Source organism: Rhipicephalus microplus, chromosome 5, assembly GCF_043290135.1.
Source record: "Rhipicephalus microplus isolate Deutch F79 chromosome 5, USDA_Rmic, whole genome shotgun sequence".
Classification (NCBI taxonomy): domain Eukaryota; kingdom Metazoa; phylum Arthropoda; class Arachnida; order Ixodida; family Ixodidae; genus Rhipicephalus; species Rhipicephalus microplus.
The window spans coordinates 162,217,805-162,239,053 of NC_134704.1; the positions used below are offsets into that span (position 1 = coordinate 162,217,805).

Here is a 21,249-nt window from a genome sequence, read left to right on the forward strand (position 1 = left end):
GAGACAAGTCATTGTAGACATACAGATAAGTAGATAGACAGATAGATGAAAATATTAAAAAAGAGGATTTGACCCGGACCTGATTCGAACACGCAACCTTGTGATCTGGAGTCAGACGTGCTACCGTATCGCCACCGAGTACACTTAGTGTAGCCGTTCGCACACACGCGGTAGCATGTTTTGCTCGGCCTTCTGTCGATGAAGCACAGGTAAAGAGACAAGTCATTGTAGACAGACAAATAAGTGGATAGACAGATAGATAAAATTAACAAAAGAAAGAACTTGACATCGACGTGATTCGAACACGCAACCTTCTGATCTGGAGTCAGACATCCTACCGGGTCGCCACCGAGTTGACTTAGTGTAGCCGTTCGCACACACGCAGTAGCTTGTATTGCTCGGCCTTCTGTCGATGAAGCATAGGTAAAGAGAGAAGTCATTGTAGACAGACAAATAAGTAGACAGATTGTTGAAAACAATAAAAAAAGAGAACTTGACCCCGACGTGATTCGAACACGCAACCTTCCGATCTGGAGTCAGACGCGCTACCGTTGCGCCACCGAGTCCGCTTAGGGTAGCCGTTCGCACACACGTGGTAGCATGTTTTTTCGGCCTTCTGTCGATGAAGCACAGGTAAAGAGACAAGTCATTGTAGACAGACAAATAAGTAGATAGACAGATTGATGAAAATAAGAAAAAAGGAAATTTGATCCAGACGTGATTCAAACTCGCAATCTTCTGATCTGTAGTCAGACATGCTAACATGTCGCCACCGAGTCCGTTTAGTGTGGCCGTTCGCACACACGTGGTAGCATGTTTTGCTTGGCCTTCTGTCGAGAAAGCACAGCTAAAGAGAAGAGTCATTGTACACAGACAAATAAGTAGATAGACAGATAGATGAAATTAATAAAAAGACACTTTTACCCGGACGTGATTCGAACACGCAAACTTCTGATCTGGAGTCAGACGTGCTACCGTGTCGCCATCAAATCCGCTTAGGGTAGCCGTTCGCACACACGCGGTAGCATGATTTACTCGGCCTTCTGTCGATGAAGCACACGTAAAGAGACAAGTCTTTGTAGACAGACAAATAAGTAGATACACAGATAGATGAAAATAATAAATAAGCGAATTTGACCCGGACATGATTCAAACTCGCCACCTTCTGATCTGGAGTCAGACGTGCTACCGTGTCGCCACCGCGTCCGTTTAGGGTAGCCGTATGCACACACGCGGTAGCATGTTTTGCTCGGCCTTCTGTCGATGCAGCACAGGTAAAGAGACAAGTCATTGTAGACAGACAAATAAGTAGATAGACAGATGAAAATAATAAGAAAGAGAATTTGACCCGGACGCGATACAAACACGCAACCTTCTGATCTGGAGTTGGACGCGCTAACAGTTCGCCACCGAGTCCACTTAGGGTAGCCGTTCGCACACACGTGGTAACATGTTTTGCTCGGCCTTCTATCGATGAAGCACAGGTAAAGGAACAAGTCGTTGTAGACAGACAAAGAGGTAGATAGTCAGATGAAAATAACAAAAACGAGAACTTAACACGGACGTGATTGCAACACGCAACCCTCTGATCCGTAGTAAGACGCGCTACCGTGTCGCCACCGAATCCACTTAGCGTAGCCGTTCGCACACACGCGGTAGCTTGTTTTGCTCGGCCTTCTGTGGATGAAGCACAGGTACCGAGACAAGTCATTGTACACAGACAAATAAGTAGATAGACAAATAGATGAAAATAAGAAAAAAAAGAATTTGACCCGGACGTGATTCGAACACGCAACCTTCTGATATGGAGACAGACGTGCTACCGTGTCGCCACCGAGTCCACTTAGTGAAGCCGTTCGTACACACGCGGTAGCATGTTTCGCTCGGCCTTCTGTCGATGAAGCACAGCAAAGAGACAAGTCATCGTAGACAGACAAAGAGGTAGATAGACATATAGATGAAATTAATAAAAAAGAGGATTTGACCCGGACCTGATTCGAACACGCAACGTTGTGATCCGGAGTGAGACGTGCTACCGTATCGCCACCGAGTACACTTAGTGTAGCCGCTCGCACACACGCGGTAGCATGTTTTGCTCGGCCTTCTGTCGATGAAGCACAGGTAAAGGGACAAGTCATTGCAGATAGACAAATAAGTAGATCGACAGATAGATGAAAATACTAAAAAGAGAATTTGACGCGGACGTGATTAGAACACGCAATATTCTGATCTGGAGTCAGACGTGCTAAAGTTGCGCCACTGAGTCCGCTTAGAGTAATTGTTCCACACACGCTGTAGCATGTTTTGCTCGGCCTTCTGTCGATGAAGCACAAGTAAAGGGACAAGTCATTTTAAACAGACAAATAAGTAGATAGACAGATAGATGAAAATAATAAAAAGAGAATTTGACCCGGACGTGATTCGAACATTTAACCTACTGATCTGGAGTCAGACGCGCTACCGTTGCACCTCCGAGTCCGCTCAGGGCAGCCGTTCGCACACACGTGGTAGCATGTTTTGCTCGGCCTTCTGTCGATGAAGCACAGGTAAAGAGACAAGTCATTGTAGAAAGACAAATAAGTAGATAGACAGATAGATGAAAATAATTAGAAAGAGAATTGGACCCGGACGTGATTCGAACACGCAACCTTCTGATCTGGAGTCAGACGTGCTACCGTGTCGCCACCGAGTCCGTTAGGTAACCATTCGCACACACGTGGTAGCATGTTTTGCTCGGCCTTCTGTCGATGAAGCACAGGTAAAGAGACAAGTCATTGTAGACATACAGATAAGTAGATAGACAGATAGATGAAAATATTAAAAAAGAGGATTTGACCCGGACCTGATTCGAACACGCAACCTTGTGATCTGGAGTCAGACGTGCTACCGTATCGCCACCGAGTACACTTAGTGTAGCCGTTCGCACACACGCGGTAGCATGTTTTGCTCGGCCTTCTGTCGATGAAGCACAGGTAAAGAGACAAGTCATTGTAGACAGACAAATAAGTGAATAGATAGATAAAAATAATAAAAAAAAAGAATTTGACCCGGACTTGATTCGAACACGCAACCTTCTGATCTGGAGTCAGACGTGCTAAAGTTGCGCCACTGAGTCCGCTTAGAGTAATTGTTCGCACACACGCTGTAGCATGTTTTGCTCGGCCTTCTGTCGATGAAGCACAGGTAAAGGGACAAGTCATTTTAGACAGACAAATAAGTAGATAGACAGATAGATGAAACTAATAAAAAAGAGGATTTGACCCGGACCTGATTCGAACACGCAACCTTGCGATCTGGAGTCAGACGTGCTACCGTATCGCCACCGAGTACACTTAGTGTAGCCGTTCGCACACACGCGGTAGCATGTTTTGCTCGGCCTTCTGTCGATGAAGCACAGGTAAAGAGACAAGTCATTGTAGACAGACAAATAAGTGGTTAGACAGATAGATGAAATTAACAAAAGAAAGAACTTGACATCGACGTGATTCAAACACGCAACCTTCTGATCTGGAGTCAGACGTCCTACCGGGTCGCCACCGAGTTGACTTAGTGTAGCCGTTCGCACACACGCAGTAGCATGTATTGCTCGGCCTTCTGTCGATGAATCATAGGTAAAGAGAGAAGTCATTGTAGACAGACAAATAAGTAGATAGACAGATGAAAATAATAAGAAAGAGAATTTGACCCGGACGCGATTCGTACACGCCACCTTCTGATCTGGAGTCGGACGCGCTAACAGTTCGCCACCGAGTCCATTTAGGGTAGCCGTTCGCACAGACGTGGTAGCATGTTTTGCTTGGCCTTCTATCGATGAAGCACAGGTAAAGAGACAAGTCGTTGTAGAAAGACAAATAAGTAGATAGACAGATAGATGAAAATAATAAAAAAGAGAACCTAACACGGACGTGATTCGAAAACGCAACCCTCTGATCTGCAGTCGGACGCGCTACCGTGTCGCCACCGAGTCCACTTGGTGTAGCCGTTCGCACACACGCGGTAGCATGTTTTGCTCGGCCTTCTGTCGATGCAGCACAGGTAAAGAGACAAGTCATTGTAGACAGACAAATAAGTAGATAGACAGATGAAAATAATAAGAAAGAGAATTTGACCCGGACGCGATACGAACACGCAACCTTCTGATCTGAAGTTGGACGCGCTAACAGTTCGCCACCGAGTCCACTTAGGGTAGCCGTTCACACACACGTGGTAGCATGTTTTGCTCGGCCTTATATCGATGAAGCACAGGTAAAGGAACAAGTCGTTGTAGACAGACAAAGAGGTAGATAGTCAGATGAAAATAACAAAAACGAGAACTTAACACGGACGTGATTCGAACACGCAACCCTCTGATCCGTAGTAAGACGCGCTACCGTGTCGCCACCGAATCCACTTAGCGTAGCCGTTCGCACACACGCGGTAGCTTGTTTTGCTCGGCATTCTGTCGATGAAGCACAGGTAACGAGACAAGTCATTGTACACAGACAAATAAGTAGATAGACAAATATATGAAAATAAGAAAAAAGAGAATTTGACCCGGACGTGATTCGAACACGCAACCTTCTGATATGGAGACAGACGTGCTACCGTGTCACCACCGAGTCCACTTAGTGAAGCCGTTCGTACACACGCGGTAGCATGTTTCGCTCGGCCTTCTGTCGATGAAGCACAGGTAAAGAGACAAGTCATCGTGGACAGACAAAGAGGTAGATAGACATATAGATGAAATTAATAAAAAAGAGGATTTGACCCGGACCTGGTTCGAACACTCAACCTTGTGATCTGGAGTCAGACTTGCTAAAGTTGCGCCACCGAGTCCGCTTTGGGTAGCCGTTCGCCCACACGCGGTAGCATGTTTTGCTCGGCCTTCTGTCGATGAAGCACAGGTAAAGAGACAAGTCATTGTAGACAGACAAATAAGTGGATAGACTGATGAAACTAACAAAAACGAGAACTTAACATGGACGTGATTCGAACGCACAACCCTCTGATCTGGGTAAGACGCGCTACCGTTGCGCCACCGAGTCCGCTTAGGGTAGCCGTTCGCACACACGTGGTAACATGTTTTTTCGGCCTGTTGTCGATGAAGCACCGGTAAAGAGACAAGTCATTGTAGACAGACAAATAAGTAGATAGACAGAATGATGAAAATAAGAAAAAACGAAATTTGATCCAGACGTGATTCAAGCTCGCAACCTTCCGATCTGGAGTGAGACGTGCTACCGGGTTGCCACCGAGTCCACTTAGTGTAGCCGTACGCGCACACGCGGTATCATGTTTTGCTCGGCCTTCTGTCGATGTAGCACTGGTAAAGAAGCAAGTCGTTGTAGACAGAGAAAGAGGTAGATAGACAGATGAAAATAACAAAAACGAGAACTTAACACGAACGTGATTCGAACACGCAACCCTCTGATCTGGGTAAGACGCGCTACCGTGTCGCCACCGAATCCACTTAGCCTTGCCGTTCGCACACACGGGGTAGCTTGTTTTGCTCGGCCTTCTGTCGATGAAGCACAGGTAACGAGACAAGTCATTGTAGACAGACAAATAAGTAGATAGCCAGATGAAAATATTAAGAAAGAGAATTTGACCCGGACGTGATTCGAACACGCAACCTTCTGATCTGGAGTCAGACGTGCTACCGTGTCGCCACCGAGTCCGTTACGTAACCATTCGCACACACGTGGTAGTATGTTCTGCTCGGCCTTCTGTCGATGAAGCACAGGTAAAGAGACAAGTCATTGTTGACATACAGATAAGTAGATAGACAGATAGATGAAAATAATAAAAAAGAGGATTTGACCCGGACCTGATTCGAACACGCAACCTTGTGATCTGGAGTCAGACGTGCTACCGTATCGCCACCGAGTACACTTAGTGCAGCCGTTCGCACACACGCGGTAGCATGTTTTGCTCGGCCTTCTGTCGATGCAGCACAGGTAAAGAGACAAGTCATTGTAGACAGACAAATAAGTAGATAGACAGGTGAAAAAAATAAGAAAGAGAATTTGACCCAGACGCGATACGAACACGCAACCTTCTGATCTGGAGTCGGACGCGCTAACAGTTCGCCAACGAGTCCACTTAGGGTAGCCGTTCGCACACACGTGGTAGCATGTTTTGCTCGGCCTTCTATCGATGAAGCACAGGTAAAGAAACAAGTCGTTGTAGACAGACAAAGAGGTAGATAGACAGATGAAAATAACAAAAACGAGAACTTAACACGGACGTGATTCGAACACGCAACCCTCTGATCTGGAGTCGGACGTGCTACCATGTCGCCACCGAGTCCACTTTGTGTAGCCGTTCGCACACACGCGGTAGCATGTTTTGCTCGGCCTTCTGTCGATGCAGCACAGGTAAAGAGACAAGTCATTGTAGACAGACAAATAAGTAGATAGCCAGATGAAAACAATAAGAAAGAGAATTTGACCCGGACGTGATTCGAACACGCAACCTTCTGATCTGGAGTCAGACGTGCTACCGTGTCGCCACCGAGTCCGTTAGGTAACCATTCGCACACACGTGGTAGCATGTTATGCTCGGCCTACTGTCGATGAAGCACAGGTAAAGAGACAAGTCATTGTTGACTTACAGATAAGTAGATAGACAGATAGATGAAAATATTTGAAAAGAGGATTTGACCCGGACCTGATTCGAACACGCAACCTTGTGATTTGGAGTCAGACGTGCTACCGTATCGCCACCGAGTACACTTAGTGCAGCCGTTCGCACACACGCGGTAGCATGTTTTGCTCGGCCTTCTGTCGATGAAGCACAGGTAAAGAGACAAGTCATTGTAGACAGACAAATAAGTGGATAGATAGATGAAAATAATAAAAAAAAGAATTTGACCCGGACTTGATACGAACACGCAACCTTCTGATCTGGAGTCAGACGTGCTAAAGTTGCGCCACTGAGTCCGCTTAGAGTAATTGTTCGCACACACGCTGTAGCATGTTTTGCTCGGCCTTCTGTCGATGAAGCACAGGTAAAGGGACAAGTCATTTTAGACAGACAAATAAGTAGATAGACAGATAGATGAAAATAATAAAAAGAGAATTTGACCCGGACATGATTCGAACATTTAACCTACTGATCTGGAGTCAGACGCGCTACCGTTGCACCGCCGAGTCCGCTCAGGGCAGCTGTTCGCACACACGTGGTAGCATGTTTTGCTCGGTCTTCTGTCGATGCAGCACAGGTAAAGAGACAAGTCATTGTAGACAGACAAATAAGTAGATAGACATATGAAAATAATAAGAAAGAGAATTTGACCCGGACGCGATACGAACACGCAACCTTCTGATCTGAAGTTGGACGCGCTAACAGTTCGCCACTGAGTCCACTTAGGGTAGCCGTTCGCACACACGTGGTAGCATGTTTTGCTCGGCCTTCTATCGATGAAGCACAGGTAAAGGAACAAGTCGTTGCAGACAGACAAAGAGGTAGATAGTCAGATGAAAATAACAAAAACGAGAACTTAACACGGACGTGATTCGAACACGCAACCCTCTGATCCGCAGTAAGACGCGCTACCGTGTCGCCACCGAATCAACTTAGCGTAGCCGTTCGCACACACGCGGTAGCTTGTTTTGCTCGGCCTTCTGTCGATGAAGCACAGGTAAAGAGACAAGTCATCGTAGACAGACAAAGAGGTAGATAGACATATAGATGAAATTAATAAAAAAGAGGATTTGACCCGGACCTGGTTCGAACACGCAACCTTGTGATCTGGAGTCAGACGTGCTACCGTATCGCCACCGAGTCCGTTAGGTAACCATTCGCACACACGTGGTAGCATGTTTTGCTCGGCCTTCTGTCGACGAAGCACAGGTAAAGAGACAAGTCATTGTAGACATACAGATAAGTAGATAGACAGATAGATGAAAATATTTAAAAAGAGGATTTGACCCGGACCTGATTCGAACACGCAACCTTGCGATATGGAGTCAGACGTGCTACCGTATCGCCACCGAGTACACTTAGCGTAGCCGTTCGCACACACGCGGTAGCATGTTTTGCTCGGCCTTCTGTCGATGAAGCACAGGTAAAGAGACAAGTCATTGTAGACAGACAAATAAGTGGATAGATAGATTAAAATAATAAAAAAAAGAATTTGACCCGGACTTGATTCGAACACGCAACCTTCTGATCTGGAGTCAGACGTGCTAAAGTTGCGCCACTGAGTCCGCTTAGAGTAATTGTTCGCACACACGCTGTAGCAAGTTTTGCTCGGCCTTCAGTCGATGCAGCACTGGTAAAGAGACAAGTCATTGTAGACAGACAAATAAGTAGATAGACAGATGAAAATAATAAGAAAGAGAATTTGACCCGGACACGATTCGTACACGCAACCTTCTGATCTGGAGTCGGACGCGCTAACAGTTCGCCACCAAGTCCATTTAGGGTAGCCGTTCGCACACACGTGGTAGCATGTTTTGCTTGACCTTCTATCGATGAAGCACAGGTAAAGAGACAAGTCGTTGTAGACAGACAAATAAGTAGATAGACAGATAGATGAAAATAATAAAAAAGAGAACCTAACACGGACGTGATTCGAAAACGCAACCCTCTGATCTGGAGTCAGACGTGCTAAAGTTGCGCCACCGAGTCCACTTGGTGTAGCCGTTCGCACACACGCGGTAGCATGTTTTGCTCGGCCTTCTGTCAATGCAGCACAGGTAAAGAGACAAGTCATTGTAGACAGACGAATATGTAGATAGACAGATGAAAATAATAAGAAAGAGAATTTGACCAGGACGCGATACGAACACGACACCTTCTGATCTGGAGTTTGACGCGCTAACAGTTCGCCACCGAGTCCACTTAGGGTAGCCGTTCGCACACACGTGGTAGCATGCTTTGCTCGGCCTTCTATCGATGAAGCACAGGTAAAGGAACAAGTCGTTGTAGACAGACAAAGAGGTAGATAGTCAGATGAAAATAACAAAAACGAGAACTTAACACGGAAGTGATTTGAACACGCAACCCTCTGATCCGTAGTAAGACGCGCTACCGTGTCGCCACCGAATCCACTTAGCGTAGCCGTTCGCACACACGCGGTAGCTTGTTTTGCTCGGCCTTCTGTCGATGAAGCACAGGTAACGAGACAAGTCATTGTACACAGACAAATAAGTAGATAGACAAATATATGAAAATAAGAAAAAAGAGAATTTGACCCGGACGTGATTCGAACACGCAACCTTCTGATATGGAGACAGACGTGCTACCGTGTCGCCACCGAGTCCACTTAGTGAATCCGTTCCTACACACGCGGTAGCATGTTTCGCTCGGCCTTCTGTCGATGAAGCACAGGTAAAGAGACAAGTCATCGTAGACAGACAAAGAGGTAGATAGACAGATAGATGAAAATACTAAAAAGAGAATTCGACGCGAACGTGATTAGAACACGCAACCTTCTGATCTGGAGTCAGACGTGCTAAAGTTGCTTGCGCCACCGAGTCCGCTTAGGGTAGCCGTTCGCCCACACGTGGTAGCATGTTTTGCTCGGCCTTCTGTCGATGAAGCACAGGTAAAGGGACAAGTCATTGCAGATAGACAAATAAGTAGATAGACAGATAGATGAAAATACTAAAAAGAGAATTTGACGCGGACGTGATTAGAACACGCAACATTCTGATCTGGAGTCAGACTTGCTAAAAATGCGCCACCGAGTCCGCTTAGGGTAGCCGTTCGCCCACACGCGGTAGCATGTTTTGCTCGGCCTTCTGTCGATGAAGCACAGGTAAAGAGACAAGTCATTGTAGACAGACAAATAAGTGGATAAATGGATGAAAATAATAAAAAAAAGAATTTGACCCGGACTCGATTCGAACACGCAACCTTCTGATCTGGAGTCAGACGTGCTACCGTGTCGCCACCGAGTCCGTTAGGTAACCATTCGCACACACGTGGTAGCATGTTTTGCTCGGCCTTCTGTCGATGAAGCACAGGTAAAGAGACAAGTCATTGTAGACATACAGATAAGTAGATAGACAGATAGATGAAAATATTAAAAAAGAGGATTTGACCCGGACCTGATTCGAACACGCAACCTTGTGATCTGGAGTCAGACGTGCTACCGTATCGCCACCGAGTACACTTAGTGTAGCCGTTCGCACACACGCGGTAGCATGTTTTGCTCGGCCTTCTGTCGATGAAGCACAGGTAAAGAGACAAGTCATTGTAGACAGACAAATAAGTGGATAGACAGATAGATAAAATTAACAAAAGAAAGAACTTGACATCGACGTGATTCGAACACGCAACCTTCTGATCTGGAGTCAGACATCCTACCGGGTCGCCACCGAGTTGACTTAGTGTAGCCGTTCGCACACACGCAGTAGCTTGTATTGCTCGGCCTTCTGTCGATGAAGCATAGGTAAAGAGAGAAGTCATTGTAGACAGACAAATAAGTAGACAGATTGTTGAAAACAATAAAAAAGGAGAACTTGACCCCGACGTGATTCGAACACGCAACCTTCTGATCTGGAGTCAGACGCGCTACCGTTGCGCCACCGAGTCCGCTTAGGGTAGCCGTTCGCACACACGTGGTAGCATGTTTTTTCGGCCTTCTGTCGATGAAGCACAGGTAAAGAGGCAAGTCATTGTAGACAGACAAATAAGTAGATAGACAGATTGATGAAAATAAGAAAAAAGGAAATTTGATCCAGACGTGATTCAAACTCGCAATCTTCTGATCTGTAGTCAGACATGCTAACATGTCGCCACCGAGTCCGTTTAGTGTGGCCGTTCGCACACACGTGGTAGCATGTTTTGCTTGGCCTTCTGTCGAGAAAGCACAGCTAAAGAGAAGAGTCATTGTACACAGACAAATAAGTAGATAGACAGATAGATGAAATTAATAAAAAGACACTTTTACCCGGACGTGATTCGAACACGCAAACTTCTGATCTGGAGTCAGACGTGCTACCGTGTCGCCATCAAATCCGCTTAGGGTAGCCGTTCGCACACACGCGGTAGCATGATTTACTCGGCCTTCTGTCGATGAAGCACACGTAAAGAGACAAGTCTTTGTAGACAGACAAATAAGTAGATACACAGATAGATGAAAATAATAAATAAGCGAATTTGACCCGGACATGATTCAAACTCGCCACCTTCTGATCTGGAGTCAGACGTGCTACCGTGTCGCCACCGCGTCCGTTTAGGGTAGCCGTATGCACACACGCGGTAGCATGTTTTGCTCGGCCTTCTGTCGATGCAGCACAGGTAAAGAGACAAGTCATTGTAGACAGACAAATAAGTAGATAGACAGATGAAAATAATAAGAAAGAGAATTTGACCCGGACGCGATACAAACACGCAACCTTCTGATCTGGAGTTGGACGCGCTAACAGTTCGCCACCGAGTCCACTTAGGGTAGCCGTTCGCACACACGTGGTAACATGTTTTGCTCGGCCTTCTATCGATGAAGCACAGGTAAAGGAACAAGTCGTTGTAGACAGACAAAGAGGTAGATAGTCAGATGAAAATAACAAAAACGAGAACTTAACACGGACGTGATTGCAACACGCAACCCTCTGATCCGTAGTAAGACGCGCTACCGTGTCGCAACCGAATCCACTTAGCGTAGCCGTTCGCACACACGCGGTAGCTTGTTTTGCTCGGCCTTCTGTGGATGAAGCACAGGTACCGAGACAAGTCATTGTACACAGACAAATAAGTAGATAGACAAATAGATGAAAATAAGAAAAAAAAGAATTTAACCCGGACGTGATTCGAACACGCAACCTTCTGATATGGAGACAGACGTGCTACCGTGTCGCCACCGAGTCCACTTAGTGAAGCCGTTCGTACACACGCGGTAGCATGTTTCGCTCGGCCTTCTGTCGATGAAGCACAGCAAAGAGACAAGTCATCGTAGACAGACAAAGAGGTAGATAGACATATAGATGAAATTAATAAAAAAGAGGATTTGACCCGGACCTGATTCGAACACGCAACCTTGTGATCCGGAGTGAGACGTGCTACCGTATCGCCACCGAGTACACTTAGTGTAGCCGCTCGCACACACGCGGTAGCATGTTTTGCTCGGCCTTCTGTCGATGAAGCACAGGTAAAGGGACAAGTCATTGCAGATAGACAAATAAGTAGATCGACAGATAGATGAAAATACTAAAAAGAGAATTTGACGCGGACGTGATTAGAACACGCAATATTCTGATCTGGAGTCAGACGTGCTAAAGTTGCGCCACTGAGTCCGCTTAGAGTAATTGTTCCACACACGCTGTAGCATGTTTTGCTCGGCCTTCTGTCGATGAAGCACAAGTAAAGGGACAAGTCATTTTAAACAGACAAATAAGTAGATAGACAGATAGATGAAAATAATAAAAAGAGAATTTGACCCTGAAGTGATTCGAACATTTAACCTACTGATCTGGAGTCAGACGCGCTACCGTTGCACCTCCGAGTCCGCTCAGGGCAGCCGTTCGCACACACGTGGTAGCATGTTTTGCTCGGCCTTCTGTCGATGAAGCACAGGTAAAGAGACAAGTCATTGTAGAAAGACAAATAAGTAGATAGACAGATAGATGAAAATAATTAGAAAGAGAATTGGACCCGGACGTGATTCGAACACGCAACCTTCTGATCTGGAGTCAGACGTGCTACCGTGTCGCCACCGAGTCCGTTAGGTAACCATTCGCACACACGTGGTAGCATGTTTTGCTCGGCCTTCTGTCGATGAAGCACAGGTAAAGAGACAAGTCATTGTAGACATACAGATAAGTAGATAGACAGATAGATGAAAATATTAAAAAAGAGGATTTGACCCGGACCTGATTCGAACACGCAACCTTGTGATCTGGAGTCAGACGTGCTACCGTATCGCCACCGAGTACACTTAGTGTAGCCGTTCGCACACACGCGGTAGCATGTTTTGCTCGGCCTTCTGTCGATGAAGCACAGGTAAAGAGACAAGTCATTGTAGACAGACAAATAAGTGGATAGATAGATAAAAATAATAAAAAAAAGAATTTGACCCGGACTTGATTCGAACACGCAACCTTCTGATCTGGAGTCAGACGTGCTAAAGTTGCGCCACTGAGTCCGCTTAGAGTAATTGTTCGCACACACGCTGTAGCATGTTTTGCTCGGCCTTCTGTCGATGAAGCACAGGTAAAGGGACAAGTCATTTTAGACAGACAAATAAGTAGATAGACAGATAGATGAAACTAATAAAAAAGAGGATTTGACCCGGACCTGATTCGAACACGCAACCTTGCGATCTGGAGTCAGACGTGCTACCGTATCGCCACCGAGTACACTTAGTGTAGCCGTTCGCACACACGCGGTAGCATGTTTTGCTCGGCCTTCTGTCGATGAAGCACAGGTAAAGAGACAAGTCATTGTAGACAGACAAATAAGTGGTTAGACAGATAGATGAAATTAACAAAAGAAAGAACTTGACATCGACGTGATTCAAACACGCAACCTTCTGATCTGGAGTCAGACGTCCTACCGGGTCGCCACCGAGTTGACTTAGTGTAGCCGTTCGCACACACGCAGTAGCATGTATTGCTCGGCCTTCTGTCGATGAATCATAGGTAAAGAGAGAAGTCAATGTAGACAGACAAATAAGTAGACAGATTGTTGAAAACAATAAAAAAGAGAACTTGACCCCGACGTGATTCGAACACGCAACCTTCTGATCTGGAGTCAGACGCGCTACCGTTGCGCCACCGAGTCCGCTTAGGGTAGCCGTTCGCACACACGTGGTAGCATGTTTTTTCGGCCTTCTGTCGATGAAGGACAGGTAAAGAGACAAGTCATTGTAGACAGACAAATAAGTAGATAGACAGATTGATGACAATAAGAAAAAAGGAAATTTGATCCATACGTGATTCAAACTCGCAATCTTCTGATCTGTAGTCAGACATGCTAACATGTCGCCACCGAGTCCGTTTAGTGTGGCCGTTCGCACACACGTGGTAGCATGTTTTGCTTGGCCTTCTGTCGAGGAAGCACAGCTAAAGAGAAGAGTCATTGTACACAGACAAATAAGTAGATAGACAGATAGATGAAATTAATAAAAAGACACTTTTACCCGGACGTGATTCGAACACGCAAACTTCTGATCTGGAGTCAGACGTGCTACCGTGTCGCCATCGAATCCGCTTAGGGTAGCCGTTCGCACACACGCGGTAGCATGATTTACTCGGCCTTCTGTCGATGAAGCACACGTAAAGAGACAAGTCTTTGTAGACAGACAAATAAGTAGATACACAGATAGATGAAAATAATAAATAGGCGAATTTGACCCGGACATGATTCAAACACGCAACCTTCTGATCTGGAGTCAGACGTGCTACCGTGTCGCCACCGCGTCCGTTTAGGGTAGCCGTATGCACACACGCGGTAGCATGTGTTGCTCGGCCTTCTGTCGATGCAACACAGGTAAAGAGACAAGTCATTGTAGACAGACAAATAAGTAGATAGACAGATGAAAATAATAAGAAAGAGAATTTGACCCGGACGCGATACGAACACGCAACCTTCTGATCTGGAGTTGGACGCGCTAACAGTTCGCCACCGAGTCCACTTAGGGTAGCTGTTCGCACACACGTGGTAGCATGTTTTGCTCAGCCTTCTATCGATGAAGCACAGGTAAAGGAACAAGTCGTTGTAGACAGACAAAGAGGTAGATAGTCAGATGAAAATAACAAAAACGAGAACTTAACACGGACGTGATTCCAACACGCCATCCTCTGATCCGTAGTAAGACGCGCTACCGTGTCGCCACCGAATCCACTTAGCGTAGCCGTTCGCACACACGCGGTAGCTTGTTTTGCTCGGCCTTCTGTCGATGAAGCACAGGTACCGAGACAAGTCATTGTACACAGACAAATAAGTAGATAGACAAAGAGATGAAAACAAGAAAAAAGAGAATTCGACCCGGACGTGATTCGAACACGCAACCTTCTGACATGGAGACAGACGTGCTACCATGTCGCCACCGAGTCCACTTAGTGAAGCCTTTCGTACACACGCGGTAGCATGTTTCGCTCGGCCTTCTGTCGATGAAGCACAGTAAAGAGACAAGTCATCGTAGACAGACAAAGAGGTAGATAGACATATAGATGAAATTATAAAAAAGACGATTTGACCCGGACCTGATTCGAACACGCAACCTTGTGATCTGGAGTGAGACGTGCTACCGTATCGCCACCGAGTACACTTAGTGTAGCCGTTCGCACACACGCGGTAGCATGTTTTGCTCGGCCTTCTGTTGATGAAGCACAGGTAAAGGGACAAGTCATTGCAGATAGACAAATAAGTAGATCGACAGATAGATGAAAATACTAAAAAGAGAATTTGACGCGGACGTGATTAGAACACGCAACCTTCTGATCTGGAGTCAGACGTGCTAAAGTTGCTTGCGCCACCGAGTCCGCTTAGGGTAGCCGTTCGCCCAAACGTGGTAGCATGTTTTGCTCGGCCTTCTGTCGATGAAGCACAGGTAAAGGGACAAGTCATTGCAGATAGACAAATAAGTAGATAGACAGATAGATGAAAATACTAAAAAGAGAATTTGACGCGGACGTGATTAGAACACGCAACCTTCTGATCTGGAGTCAGACGTGCTAAAGTTGCGCCACCGAGTCCGCTTAGGGTAGCCGTTCGCCCACACGTGGTAGCATGTTTTGCTCGGCCTTATGTCGATGAAGCACAGGTAAAGGGACAAGTAATTTTAGACAGACAAATAAGTAGATAGACAGATAGATGAAAATAATGAAAAGAGAATTTGACCCGGATGTGATTCGAACATTTCACCTACTGATCTGGAGTCAGACGCGCTACCGTTGCACCTCCGAGTCCGCTCAGGGCAGCCGTTCGCACACACGTGGTAGCATATTTTGCTCGGCCTTCTGTCGATGAAGCACATGTAAAGAGACAAGTCATTGTAGAAAGACAAATAAGTACATAGACAGATAGATGAAAATAACAAAAGAGAGAACTTGACATCGATGTGATTCGAACACGCAACCTTCTGATCTGGAGTCAGACGTCCTACCGGGTCGCCACCGAGTTGACCTAGTGTAGCCGTTCGCACACACGCAGTAGCACGTATTGCTCGGCCTTCTGTCGATAAAGCATAGGTAAAGAGAGAAGTCATTGTAGACAGACAAATAAGTAGACAGATAGTTGAAAACAATAAAAAAGAGAATTTGACCCCGACGTGATTCGAACACGCAACCTTCTGATCTGGAGTCAGACGCGCTATCGTTGCGCCACCGAGTCCGCTTAGGGTAGCCGGTCGCACACACGTGGTAGCATGTTTTTTCGGCCTTCTGTCGATGAAGCACAGGTAAACAGACGAGTCATTGTAGACAGACAAATAAGTAGATAGACAGATTGATGAAAATAAGAAAAAAGGAAATTTGATCCAGACGTGATTCAAACTCGCAATCTTCTGATCTGTAGTCAGACATGCTAACATGTCGCCACCGAGTCCGTTTAGTGTGGCCATTCGCACACACGTGGTAGCATGTTTTGCTTGGCCTTCTGTCGAGGAAGCACAGGTAAAGAGACAAGTCTTTGTAGACAGACAAATTAGTAGATAGACAGATAGATGAAAATAATAAATAAGCGAATTTGACCCGGACGTGATTCAAACTCGTAGCCTTCTGATCTGGAGTCAGACGTGCTACCGTGTCGCCACCGCGTCCGTTTAGGGTAGCCGTTCGCACACACGTGGTAGCATGATTTGCTCGGCCTTCTGTCGATGAAGCACACCTAAAGAGAAGAGTCATTGTAGACAGACAAATAAGTAGATAGACAGATAGATGAAAATAATAAGAAAGAGAATTTGACCCGGACGTGATTCGAACACGCAACCTTCTGATCTGGAGTCAGACGTGCTACCGTGTCGCCACCGAGTCCGTTAGGTAACCATTCGCACACACGTGGTAGCATGTTTTGCTCGGCCTTCTGTCGATGAAGCACAGGTAAAGAGACAAGTCATTGTAGACATACAGATAAGTAGATAGACAGATAGATGAAAATATTAAAAAAGAGGATTTGACCCGGACCTGATTCGAACACGCAACCTTGTGATCTGGAGTCAGACGTTCTACCGTATCGCCACCGAGTACACTCAGTGTAGCCGTTCGCACACACGCGGTAGCATGTTTTGCTCGGCCTTCTGTCGATGAAGCACAGGTAAAGAGACAAGTCATTGTAGACAGACAAATAAGTGGATAGACAGATAGATGAAATTAACAAAAGAAAGAACTTGACATCGACGTGATTCGAACACGCAACCTTCTGATCTGGAGTCAGACGTCCTACCGTGTCGCCACCGAGTCGACTTAGTGTAGCCGTTCGAACACACGCAGTAGCATGTATTGCTCGGCCTTCTGTCGATGAAGCATAGGTAAAGAGAGAAGTCATTGTAGACAGACAAATAAGTAGACAGATTGTTGAAAACAATAAAAAAAGAGAACTTGACCCCGACGTGATTCGAACACGCAACCTTCTGATCTGGAGTCAGACGCGCTACCCTTGCGCCACCGAGTCCGCTTAGGGTAGCCGTTCGCACACACGTGGTAGCATGTTTTTTCGGCCTTCTGTCGATGAAGCACAGGTAAAGAGACAAGTCATTGTAGACAGACAAATAAGTAGATAGACAGGATTATGAAAATAAGAAAAAAGGAAATTTGATCCAGACGTGATTCAAACTCGCAATCTTCTGATCTGTAGTCAGACATGCTAACATGTCGCCACCGAGTCCGTTTAGTGTGGCCGTTCGCACACACGTGGTAGCATGTTTTGCTTGGCCTTCTGTCGAGGAAGCACAGCTAAAGAGAAGAGTCATTGTACACAGACAAATAAGTAGATAGACAGATAGATGAAATTAATAAATAGACACTTTTACCCGGACGTGATTCGAACACGCAAACTTCTGATCTGGAGTCAGACGTGCTACCGTGTCGCCATCGAATCCGCTTAGGGTAGCCGTTCGCACACACGCGGTAGCATGAATTACTCGGCCTTCTGTCGATGAAGCACACGTAAAGAGACAAGTCTTTGTAGACAGACAAATAAGTAGATACACAGATAGATGAAAATAATAAATAGGCGAATTTGACCCGGACATGATTCAAACTCGCAACCTTCTGATCTGGAGTCAGACGTGCTACCGTGTCGCCACCGCGTCCGTTTAGGGTAGCCGTATGCACACACGCGGTAGCATGTTTTGCTCGGCCTTCTGTCGATGCAGTACAGGTAAAGAGACAAGTCATTGTAGACAGACAAATAAGTAGATAGACAGATGAAAATAATAAGAAAGAGAATTTGACCCGGAAGCGATACGAACACGCAACCTTCTGATCTGGAGTTGGACGCGCTAACAGTTAGCCACCGAGTCCACTTAGGGTAGCTGTTCGCACACACGTGGTAGCATGTTTCGCTCGGCCTTCTATCGATGAAGCACAGGTAAAGGAACAAGTCGTTGTAGAAAGACAAAGAGGTAGATAGTCAGATGAAAATAACAAAAACGAGAACTTAACACGGACGTGATTCCAACACGCAATCCTCTGATTCGTAGTAAGACGCGCTACCGTGTCGCCACCGAATCCACTTAGCGTAGCCGTTCGCACACACGCGGTAGCTTGTTTTGCTCGGCCTTCTGTCGATGAAGCACAGGTACCGAGACAAGTCATTGTACACAGACAAATAAGTAGATAGACAAATAGATGAAAACAAGAAAAAAGAGAATTCGACCCGGACGTGATTCGAACACGCAACCTTCTGACATGGAGACAGACGTGCTACCGTGTCGCCACCGAGTCCACTTAGTGAAGCCGTTCGTACACACGCGGTAGCATGTTTCGCTCGGCCTTCTGTCGATGAAGCACAGTAAAGAGACAAGTCATCGTAGACAGACAAAGAGGTAGATAGACATATAGATGAAATTATAAAAAAGACGATTTGACCCGGACCTGATTCGAACACGCAACCTTGTGATCTGGAGTGAGACGTGCTACCGTATCGCCACCGAGTACACTTAGTGTAGCCGTTCGCACACACGCGGTAGCATGTTTTGCTCGGCCTTCTGTCGATGAAGCACAGGTAAAGGGACAAGTCATTGCAGATAGACAAATAAGTAGATCGACAGATAGATGAAAATACTAAAAAGAGAATTTGACGCGGACGTGATTAGAACACGCAACCTTCTGATCTGGAGTCAGACGTGCTAAAGTTGCTTGCGCCACCGAGTCCGCTTAGGGTAGCCGTTCGCCCAAACGTGGTAGCATGTTTTGCTCGGCCTTCTGTCGATGAAGCACAGGTAAAGGGACAAGTCATTGCAGATAGACAAATAAGTAGATAGACCGATAGATGAAAATACTAAAAAGAGAATTGGACGCGGACGTGATTAGAACACGCAACCTTCTGATCTGGAGTCAGACGTGCTAAAGTTGCGCCACCGAGTCCGCTTAGGGTAGCCGTTCGCCCACACGTGGTAGCATGTTTTGCTCGGCCTTATGTCGATGAAGCACAGGTAAAGGGACAAGTAATTTTAGACAGACAAATAAGTAGATAGACAGATAGATGAAAATAATGAAAAGAGAATTTGACCCGGACGTGATTCGAACATTTCACCTACTGATCTGGAGTCAGACGCGCTACCGTTGCACCTCCGAGTCCGCTCAGGGCAGCCGTTCGCACACACGTGGTAGCATATTTTGCTCGGCCTTCTGTCGATGAAGCACAGGTAAAGAGACAAGTCATTGTAGACAGACAAACAAGTAGACAGATAGTTGAAAACAATAAAAAAGAGAATTTGACCCCGACGTGATTCGAACACGCAACCTTCTGATCTGGAGTCAGACGCGCTATCGTTGCGCCACCGAGTCCGCTTAGGGTAGCCGTTCGCACACACGTGGTTGCATGTTTTTTCGGCCTTCTGTCGATGAAGCACAGGTAAACAGACAAGTCATTGTAGACAGACAAATAAGTAGATAGACAGATTGATGAAAATAAGAAAAAAGGAAATTTGATCCAGACGTGATTCAAACTCGCATCCTTCTGATCTGTAGTCAGACATGCTAACATGTCGCCACCGAGTCCGTTTAGTGTGGCCATTCGCACACACGTGGTAGCATGTTTTGCTTGGCCTTCTGTCGAGGAAGCACAGGTAAAGAGACAAGTCTTTGTAGACAGACAAATAAGTAGATAGACAGATAGATGAAAATAATAAATAAGCGAATTTGACCCGGACGTGATTCGAACACGCAACCTTCTGATCTGGAGTCAGACGTGCTACCGTGTCGCCATCGAATTCGCTTAGGGTAGCCGTTCGCACACACGTGGTAGCATGTTATGCTCGGCCTTCTGTCGATGCAGCACAGGTAAAGAGACAAGTCATTGTAGACAGACAAATAAGTAGACAGATAGTTGAAAACAATAAAAAAGAGAACTTGACCCCGACGTGATTCGAACACGCAACCTTCTGATCTGGAGTCAGACGCGCTACCGTGTCGCCACCGAGTCCACTTTGTGTAGCCGTTCGCACACACGCGGTAGCTTGTTTTGCGCGGCCTTCTGTCGATGAAGCACAGGTAACGAGACAAGTCATCGTAGACAGACAAAGAGGTAGATAGACAGATAGATGAAAATACTAAAAAGAGAATTTGACGCGGACGTGATTAGAACACGCAACCTTCTGTTCTGGAGTCAGACGTGCTAAAGTTGCTTGCGCCACCGAGTCCGCTCAGGGTAGCCGTTCGCCCTCACGTGGTAGCATGTTTTGCTCGGCCTTCTGTCGATGAAGCACAGGTAAAGGGACAAGTCATTGCAGATAGACAATGAGGTAGATAGTCAGATGAAAATAACAAAAACGAGAACTTAACACAGACGTGATTCGAACACGCAACCCTCTGATCCGTAGTAAGACGCGCTACCGTGTCGCCACCGAATCCACTTAGCGTAGCCGTTCGCACACACGCGGTAGCTTGTTTTGCGCGGCCTTCTGTCGATGAAGCACAGGTAACGAGACAAGTCATCGTAGACAGACAAAGAGGTAGATAGACAGATAGATGAAAATACTAAAAAGAGAATTTGACGCGGACGTGATTAGAACACGCAACCTTCTGTTCTGGAGTCAGACGTGCTAAAGTTGCTTGCGCCACCGAGTCCGCTCAGGGTAGCCGTTCGCCCTCACGTGGTAGCATGTTTTGCTCGGCCTTCTGTCGATGAAGCACAGGTAAAGGGACAAGTCATTGC

General features: G+C 46.2%; 6 non-coding genes across 6 annotated transcripts; all 6 read right to left on the reverse strand.

Annotated features, from left to right (window-relative positions):
* Positions 1-494: 494 nt before the first annotated feature.
* Positions 495-566, reverse strand: TRNAW-CCA (transfer RNA tryptophan (anticodon CCA)). The gene has a single exon. It is a non-coding gene; the product is annotated as a tRNA-Trp (tRNA).
* Positions 567-10,452: 9,886 nt separating this feature from the next.
* TRNAW-CCA (transfer RNA tryptophan (anticodon CCA)) lies at positions 10,453-10,524 on the reverse strand. The gene has a single exon. It is a non-coding gene; the product is annotated as a tRNA-Trp (tRNA).
* A 3,114-nt stretch (positions 10,525-13,638) lies between these two features.
* Positions 13,639-13,710, reverse strand: TRNAW-CCA (transfer RNA tryptophan (anticodon CCA)). Its single transcript has one exon. It is a non-coding gene; the product is annotated as a tRNA-Trp (tRNA).
* A 2,481-nt stretch (positions 13,711-16,191) lies between these two features.
* TRNAW-CCA (transfer RNA tryptophan (anticodon CCA)) lies at positions 16,192-16,263 on the reverse strand. Its single transcript has one exon. It is a non-coding gene; the product is annotated as a tRNA-Trp (tRNA).
* Positions 16,264-17,469: 1,206 nt separating this feature from the next.
* TRNAW-CCA (transfer RNA tryptophan (anticodon CCA)) lies at positions 17,470-17,541 on the reverse strand. The gene has a single exon. It is a non-coding gene; the product is annotated as a tRNA-Trp (tRNA).
* A 2,267-nt stretch (positions 17,542-19,808) lies between these two features.
* On the reverse strand, positions 19,809-19,880 carry TRNAW-CCA (transfer RNA tryptophan (anticodon CCA)). Its single transcript has one exon. It is a non-coding gene; the product is annotated as a tRNA-Trp (tRNA).
* Positions 19,881-21,249: the final 1,369 nt, after the last annotated feature.